Source organism: Sceloporus undulatus, chromosome 1, assembly GCF_019175285.1.
Source record: "Sceloporus undulatus isolate JIND9_A2432 ecotype Alabama chromosome 1, SceUnd_v1.1, whole genome shotgun sequence".
Lineage (NCBI taxonomy): Eukaryota > Metazoa > Chordata > Lepidosauria > Squamata > Phrynosomatidae > Sceloporus > Sceloporus undulatus.
In genome coordinates, this window is record NC_056522.1 from 2,757,366 (window position 1) to 2,766,327 (window position 8,962).

Here is an 8,962-nt window from a genome sequence, read left to right on the forward strand (position 1 = left end):
ATTATTATTATTATTATTATTATTATTATTATTATTATTATTATTATTATTATTATATCTATGAATTCAATTTTTTCCTGCCTAATTGTAGTACCTTACATTTCTCCCTGCTGAACTTCATGTTGTTAACTTTGGGTAGATTTTGGATAGATTACATTTTCTAATCTATTAAGGTCATTTTAAATTTTGATCCTGTCCTCTGGAGTATTAGCTACTACTCCTAATTTGGTGTCATCTGCAAATTTCACAGGCATGTCCTCTATTCTTTCATGCAAGTCACTGATAAATATATAGATAATACACCCAACACTTATGGCATTTGCATGCCTTTTCACTTTTGTTCCGTCTGGTCTTCCAAAAAACAGAGATTTATTCTTCCAAAGCGTGTGTGAATGTGTGTGTGTGTGTGTGTGTGTACATGCACACCCATACCCACATATCTAAATGTGTCTTTGAAAAACCATTGAGATTTTTTCCAAAGTAAGCCTATCTGTGTGCTTTTTGCATGTGAAGCCAGTATGTCCACAAACATAGCAATAGTAACTTCCCCAGCAAACATCTCACAACATTGAAAAGTAACGCTTTCCCCTCCACTGGCTCAATGCTGCCAGAAACTACTTTTCTGCACCATTACCATTACGAAGGGTACAATGAAGGCAGAAGAATCAAGGAGTGAGGCCGTCCCTTGCCAGGCTTCATGCCCTTCTCTGGTCACTCAGGCCCATTTGGCCAAATGTGTGGGATTTGCGTGCCTTTTCCCTTTTGTTCCGTCTGGTCTTTCAAAAAGATGTTGAGATGTTTTCCAAAGCGTCTGTGTGCCTGTGTACATGCATGTACACACGCACACATGGACACACAAACACATTTCTATGAAGCCAGCACATCTGCCCTTATGCCAATATGTCCACGCTTGTGGAAATTGCATGCATTTTCCCTTTTTTCCAATCTGGCCTTTCAAAAACCACTCAGATTTTATTCCAAAGTGTGTGTGTATTTATATATATTTCTGATTTTATTCCAAAGTGTGTGTGTGTATTTATATATATATTTCTGAGATGTTATTCCTCTGTGTGTGTGTGTGTGTGTGTGTATTTCTGTGAATCCAGTCTGTCCACTAAGAGAGCAATGGCCACTTTCCCCATCATCCAATATCTCCCAATGGACAGCAATGGAGGTTTCCCTCCGCTGGACCAAGGCTTCCAGGGACTACTTTTCTTGGCCATTGTGATGCGTACAATGCAGGCGGAAGGATCAGGCTGCCTCTGGCCAACTGCCAGCCTCCATGGACTTCTCTGGTCAGAAGGGAAGGGAGAGCCAGGCTGAGTGGTTAGAGCAACTGGGGGCCAAAGGAGACTGAAAACCGCCTCTCAAAGAGGAAAACAGAAACAGCTGGAATGCTTCTCAAAGTTAACTAAGGGATTCTAAGCTGATCAGTTTATATCTCTGAATATTGGCTCTTACTCATTGGCTCTTACTAAGGGTTAGGAGGGCAATGAAAAGGAAGGGCAGAAAATCAAAGAACGGAGGGGAATTGGGGGTAAGTTCAATGGCTTGTATTAAGCAGAGCGGATCAATGGGATCTGGACAAGTGCTTTGGTTTCCCAAGCGTCGGTTGGTTTCTGCTGAGGTTAGTATTATCTATTTCAATTAGGATTAATAAGTGGTTTAAGGCTTTTATTTGAGGGAGGAAGGAAGGAAGGAAGGAAGGAAGGAAGGAAGGAAGGAAGGAAGGGTAAATGGATGGGAAACAATACTTGGATGTTTTAAGTCCCCAAGGGAAAATTTATGCAAGTAAAGAGGTTAAAAACCAAAACCAGGGGGAAATAGTAATGAGGAGGGAATGAGGAGAAGTACTAAAAGAGAATGAATTAAAACAGAGTAACAAAAAACGTGAAGATAATCCAGTGGGTCCTTGGCATCCGCTGAGATTTGGTTCCAAGACCACCATCCTCCAAAGTTTGGGATCTTGCCCATATTCCAGGCCCCTCTTGGTCTGGGATTCCCTGGCAGCAAAAGAGTGATGTTGGGCCTCCTTTGCTGGCCTTGCAGGGTCCTTTCTGCAGAGCAAGTGCTGCCTCTTTTGGATGGATGCCAATCCCTGTGCCAGTCTCTGGGTGCCAGTCTCTGGATGTTCGCGAGCGAAGACAACCAGACAGTGAGTTGCCGCGATTGGGCTTTGGATGCATTTGGGGACCTTGTTCTAATGCCTTCCTTTGCAGGGATTTCACAGCAACAATTGTGTGGGAAATGTGTGACTTTAAATGCTGTGTTTTGGTAAAATGCTCTTTGCCAGTAGTGGGAGGGGGCACTGATGCCTTTAGTCTCTTCTTGGTCCAGATGCCTCTCTTGGGATCAGATGCGCACAAGAAAGCAAACTTTTAAGAGAAATAGCCAGGAAGTCCCCATTGCATTGCATCCTTTATTTACTTTGCATTTGATCCCTGTGTGACCTTCTTTACTGCATTGCTTTTGTATTGTTGTGTGTTTGTGTGTGGGGGTGTGGGGGTTTCTCTGCTTTCCTGGTTTTGGAAGAGTTGACACTCAAAACATTTTCCCAGATCCAGAGGAGGAGACAGGGGCCCCATAGCCAGATAACCCATTTCTGTCCCATACCCAGATAACCCATTTCGTCCAGAAACTCCTGAAGCTGGGAGGCCACCACTCACTCCAGAACCTTGCCCAAGAATGGAATAGTAGAGACTGGCCTATAGTTATTCAAAACAGTGGGATTGAGGGTGGTCTATTTCAGTGACAGTCACACCACAGCCTCCTTGAGACAAGAAGGACATCTGCCTTGCTGCAGTGAGACATTTGTCACCCTCCTTACCCACTCGGCCAGTCCCTCTCTGGTTGCCTTCAGAAACCAGGAAAGGCAAGGATCCAGTATGCAAGTGGTGGCCCTCACTTCTCCAAGGATCCTGTACAAATCCTCATGCTGCACACACACTGAATCTTTTCCAACATGGCAGAACAAGCAGGTGCCGAGATTCAGCATCCAAGTCAGAACAAATCCGAAGGGGAAGAGGTGTCCTTGGCTGGGTACCTGGGGCTTGGTCCTGGCAGAAAGTAATGTCTGAGGCTAGTAGTCCACCAGGTGAGATGAGGCAAGCAGCAAGCAAGCCCTTTCCATATTGCCAATTATTTGGTGAGTATCGCCATATGCATGTATACATTACAAGATGCAATGTATATTCTATACAACTACTTCATTGCAGACTTGCTGGTGTTCTTTATACGAAAGAAGATGCCCACGTAATAATAATAATAATAATAATAATGACAATCGAGGCAGCTTACAATGAAAAGAATCCATACAATACAAATATCCCAATATCCCCTCCCTCCCCTAAAACATCAATTCAACATCTAAAGCATTGAAGCAATCCATAACTTCGAAGTAGAGTCTATAGAGTTTATTGCCCACATATCATATAACGTTCTGTGGTTTGAACGAGGACAGAACGGAACGGATTTTATCGCAAAACCTCGTTTCCATAACGTTCTCCTCCAGGGCTCTTTCAGTTCCATTTGCTTCATCTTGCTCCAATGATAGAATTTCGTCTTTCCTTCCCAGAAAACGTTGCTCCCACTCTGTGGGATACTTCTGGCGTCCGATTGCGTCCCTGTCTCAAGCCGTGCATTATGACGTGGCGTCAAAGCCCTCCTCCTGTCTTATCATCTCCTTTCTCTTCCTACTGTTCTTCTCAATTCCCTTTGTTCCTCTTAATAGTATTGAAGGTTTTTAATTAATGTTGTTCTGTCCTTAACAGCTTTTGATGTATCCAGAGTCGAAATGCTTCCTCTATTGCCAAACTGCCGCTTTTTTTCTTATCAAGAAAGCAGAATCCATTTGATGACATAATGATAGCAAGAGGATGTAGGGAAATCACTATGTGAAGATTGACCATTGTTTTTAAAAAAATTGATTGTATGTGATTAATAAAGTGAAAATAGGTTTATTTTAATGTTTTGTATACGAAATAATAACACTGTGAAGAAGCAATAAAGAAAATCCATGGAATGCTGGTTTTAAATACAGAATATAAGGTAAGTGTGTCAGAATATTACAGGTAATGTTATCCTATGTTCATAACGAAATATAAGTCTGTTGGCATTTTTAGTTTTCTACCATTAGGGAATTTCATCTGTATATTTCTTGTTATTTCCTGAAAGTGCCGTTAATAATTTCTTCATGCCTTCATTATTGTTAGCACTACATGTACCATTTATTCCTGAAAGATATGTTGTAAACAATATCAGTTCATGATGGCTTTATCAAAAATATCAAAAATGGAAATATCATGCTCTCTCCAATGTTGCTTTCAGCCATTCCACAGCCAACCTTTAATTCATTATGAGTTTGCAGAGTAACACAGCAAGGATCAGAGCACAAGGATATAGGGAACTGTAGAAATGCCCTCCCATTGTACTTTGCGCCAAACCCTCTTTCAGAAGTAGGCATGCGCAGAAACATAGGGAAGAATGGGTCGGCTCAGGAAGAGACCTGGCTGTGCGGTAATATCTGTTCACAGCCAGATACAAAAATGATAACATGCCATGTTCCCACGTAGCACTGTGCGATAGCAATCGTTCCCAGTACATTAACATAGCGACCAGAAAACTCTGCTAGAACATGGCCACATAGCCCAAACAACCCACAAAAAACTATCGATGCCGGCCATGAAAGCCTTCGACTTTACATCGGAAAACTCAATGCGTGTCATGCCCAGCCTGGAAGATGGCTTGGAGGACTCAGAGGATGAGCTAGAGCCTCTGGGATCCGAATCTATAATGGAGGAGCCAGAGCCCCAGGGGCTTGAACCTGTAATGGAGGAGCCAGAGGCTGGCCCTAGTTCTGCTGGAGCAGAGTCTATGGCCCCTCCAGAGGTTCAGCAGTCAAGTTTGCCTGGTGCCGAGGCTGTGGACATGGAGGATGATCTGGGCAGTGTGCCTACCTTCAATGAGCGTCGAGCAGAAAGAGAGGGCCTTCGAAGATCTCGGAGGCTTTATCAGAAGCGTCTTCGTAATCAGGCACAGCTGAAGGCCAGCTCCTTGCCTTCTTAAGCACCTGGAGCATGTGTGGTTCTTTGCCAGTGGATATCTGACTCTTTTAGGGGAAAGACTCTGTCTCTGGCTCCTTGGCTTCTTGTCTTGACTACCCGGAAACTTGACCTTGGACTGCTTTATCTACCTGCCTATCTGTTACCCTGAACCTCGGACCGTCTGACAATTCTTCTGGTAAACCCTTTTGGTAAAGCTACTGCAACTCTCTAGGACTGTGTAGCTTACACTGACTTTGCTGTGCTGGGAGGGGGTTGTTTGTTTGAGAACTAGCTGCCTTATCAGCCCTTTGGCTGCTTTCCCGGACAATGCGGTAACATTAGCTCTCACCTCATTTCATGACCTCTTCGCTTTAGGAATCTGAACAGAATGGGGAAAAGTGAGTGTGGTAAGCATCTATGATACATATTTTACTGCACTGTAGTCTCTATAATCAGATTTCATTTTGGGGGATTTGATCACATGTATACTTTGATTGAATGCTTAAATTTTGGGTCTGTGGAGCGTAATAAATTACGGCTGACTGACTATATTTCAGACAAAAGGAAGAGCCAGTTTCAAGTGAAATGCTCTTGCAAACGCCAACATAGTCCCTGGAGAAACTGCTGTGACCATTAGGCTTTTGTTACTGGCCAGCAGCTTTCCGTTTCCATGCAAGTAAGTGCAGCAAATTCTCCCTCTCCATTTTCTCTCTTTCTTTGAGGGATGAGTACTAACATGAAGTTCTGCTTATATTTCAGATGAAGGGAAGAACCAATTTCAAGTGAAATGCTCTTGCAAAAGCCAACATGATTCCTGGGGATATTGCTCCAAACTGTGACCACTAGGCTTTTGCTACCGGCCTGCATCTTTGTCCTTCCATGCAAGTAAGTGAAGCAACTTCTCCCCCTCCATTTTCTCTTTCTTTCTCTGGGGGATGAATGTACTAACATGAAGTTATGCTTATATTTCAGATGGAGGAAAGAACCAATTTCAAGTGAAATGCTCTTGCAAAAGCCAACATGGTTCCTGGGGATGCTGCGTCATGCTGTGACCACTAGGCTTTGCCACCGGCCAGTACCTTCTCCTTCCATGCAAGTAAGTGGACCAACTTCTCACCCTCCATTTTCTCTCTTTCTTTGGGAGAGGGACCAGGAGACCCAGGCTGCATCATTATATACTGTAAAATTGATGTAATTTGGCACTGCTTTGACTGCTATGGCTCAAGGCTATGTAGTTCTGGTATCTGCCGTTTTGTGAGAGGTAGAGCCGTCTCTGCCAGAGAACTCTGCCACAGCAAACTACACAACCCAGGCTTTCATGTGACATTGATCCTGCAGTGTTGCAGCCCCCCAAGAGTGAGAGTCCTGTGATTCCTTGGCAGCACCAGAGTGATGGGCATCTTTTGTTGGCCTTGCAGGATCCTTTCTGCAGGGCAACTGCTGCCTCTTTGAGATGGATGTCAATCCCTGTGCCAATCTCTGGGTGCCCTTCTGGATTTTCATGGGTGAAGACAACTGGACAGTGAGTGACCCTCCAAGACTTTGCTGCGATTGGGCTTTGCATGCATTTGGGGACTTTGTTCTAGTGCCTTCCTTTCCAGAGATTTCATAGCAATAATTGTGCGGGAAATGTGTGACTTGAAATGCTGTGTTTTTGGTAAAATGCTGTTTGGAAATGGTGGGAGGGGGGCACTGAAACCTTTCTTCTGTTGTTCCACATGCCTCTTGGGATCAAGGGAAATAACCAGCATTTGACCACCGTTTGACCTTCTTTAGCGCATTGCTTTTGTAATGTAGTTGTTGCGGTGGTGGGTTTCTCCTTTTCTTGGTTTTTCAACAGTTGCAACCAAGAACACACAGACCTCAAAAGAAAGCCATCACTTCAAGATCAGTGAATGGAAGTCATTCCAGTAAGATCAGTGCATTGAGAACCCCCTTCCACTCACTTTCTTTGGGGTTACTGGTAGAGACCAAGGAGCACCAAGATTTTAAGTTTGCTTTTCACAGATCAGGAGGAGGAGGCAGAGTCTCAGATGCAAGAAGTTCACACATAATGGACCAAGGAACAGGTGAGGTGTCTATTATCTCTTTCCACATCATGAATAGAATGAGAATGCATCTCTGTGGGTGTTTTTGTATGTGGGGTTTCTCTCCTTATCAAGGGTTCTAGCAGTTCCTATGAAGAATCCACACAACCATTCAACCGAAATCATCCCAGACCTGTTCGCATTGTGGTTGGATGATCTGGGAAGTTTAGACATTGTAGTTGGTATTTGTTGTGACACTGTTGTTGGTATTTGTTGAGACTTGCTCTTGAAATACAAAAGTGTGTTAGGAACAGATCCCTAACAAATCCAATCTCAAGGATGCATCTTAAAGGCAGTCCTTCTAATTCTGTCAGGTTTTCTTTTCCCTGAGAGAACACTCCTTCTGTGTTCTCTCAGGTTTTGCTTTTCCCCTTGTTGCATTGCCAGAAAAAAGCAAAAGGCGCTGGTGGTTGGCACTCCTGGTTCCCAGGACGGGGTTCAAGTCCCTGCGGAGCCCTGCTTTCCTCCCAATGCAGCTCTCCTCTCCTCTTTCTGCCTTTTCCTATTCCACAGACAGTGCTCCCTCCACATTCCCTGGGGTTCGGGACACAGGACCCCCGAGAAAGTGGGAAACCGGCAAAGAAAAGCACACTGGTTTTATTTTATCTGGAAGAACAGCTCTCCAGGAATTTCTAGGTCCTCCAGCACAATTCTTATGTTCAACATCTGCTGGAACTTAACCATAGAATTGTGTCGGAGGATATACAAATGCTTAGAGAAGTGTTCTCTCTAGGAATCTCTTAAGTCCTCCCATGCACCATCTGTTAAAAATTGCCTATAGAGTCACACTGGAGGACCTAGAGATCCCTAGAGAGAATGTATTAATCAAATCTGCAAAAGTCAAACTTGGAAACGTGGAAGGCTGACTGTAGTTCCATTGAAATGAATACATAGTTTTTGTGCACCAAGAACTTAGTGACAGCAGTGTGTGTGTGTGTGTGATATAATTTCAGGGAACAAAAGTAGCCCAGCTACTATTGTACACTTTGTCATGAGTTTTTCAGAATCAGCACTGGTAGCAGCTTTATTCATAGACTCATAGAATCCTAGATTTGGAAGAGACTGCAAGGGCCATCCAGTCCAACCTCATTCTGCCATGCAGGAACTCACAATCAAAGCAGCCCTGAGAGATGGTCAGCCTCTGTTTAAAGATCTCCAAGAGGGGAGACTCAAAACCAGCATCTTCTTCTGTTGAACAGCTCTTACTGTCAGAAAGTTCCTCCTAATGTTCAGATGGAATCTCTTTTCCTGTAGCTTGCATCTATTGTTCTGGGTCCTATTCTCTGGAGCAGCAGAAAACAAGTGGATTCAAACTACAGGAAAAGAGATTCCACCTCAACGTTAGGAAGACAGTAGAAGATGCTGCTGCCTCAGAGGGTGGTGGCGTCTCCTTCGTTGGAGGTTTTTAAACAGAGGCTGGATGGCCATCTGTCCCAGGGAGGGCTTGGATTGTATATTCCTTCATGACTGAAAGGGGTTGAACTGCATGGCCCTTGGAGTCTTTTCCAGGTCTATAATTCTATGATTCTACTTACAGATTCTGGAATAAAGTTCTTGATGCTTGAAATACTGAAGGCTAATTTACAGAAATGTGGGGTTAAGGGCAGCTTAATAAATACCTCCTGTCTTTTGGGGTTACCATCCAAACAGGGGTCATTATTTCGACATAATTCCTACTCTCCCTTCACTGCAGTTTTACCTTGAGCTAGCTTGAAAATTGTTATTTGTAGTTTTTAATGTATTTTTATTCCTGTTTTTATGTATGTTTGAATTGCAATCTTTTATATTGTAACCCGCCTTGATCTTTGGAAAGGTGGGCTAGAAATAAAGATT

The 8,962-nt window shown here is 43.6% G+C and overlaps 2 protein-coding genes and 1 long non-coding RNA gene across 3 annotated transcripts in view; 1 reads left to right on the forward strand and 2 right to left on the reverse strand.

Moving 5' to 3' along the window:
* The window catches only part of LOC121919807 (protein FAM71C-like), a 1,121,343-nt gene that overhangs the window by 131,521 nt on the left and 980,860 nt on the right, over positions 1-8,962 (reverse strand). The gene's annotated exons all lie outside the window — the stretch shown is intronic.
* The window catches only part of SCARA5 (scavenger receptor class A member 5), a 165,979-nt gene that overhangs the window by 81,123 nt on the left and 75,894 nt on the right, over positions 1-8,962 (reverse strand). The window lies entirely within an intron of this gene.
* LOC121921256 lies at positions 5,567-7,093 on the forward strand. Its single transcript, XR_006101883.1, has 4 exons — positions 5,567-5,718; positions 5,802-5,927; positions 6,015-6,138; positions 6,461-7,093. It is a non-coding gene; the product is annotated as an uncharacterized LOC121921256 (long non-coding RNA).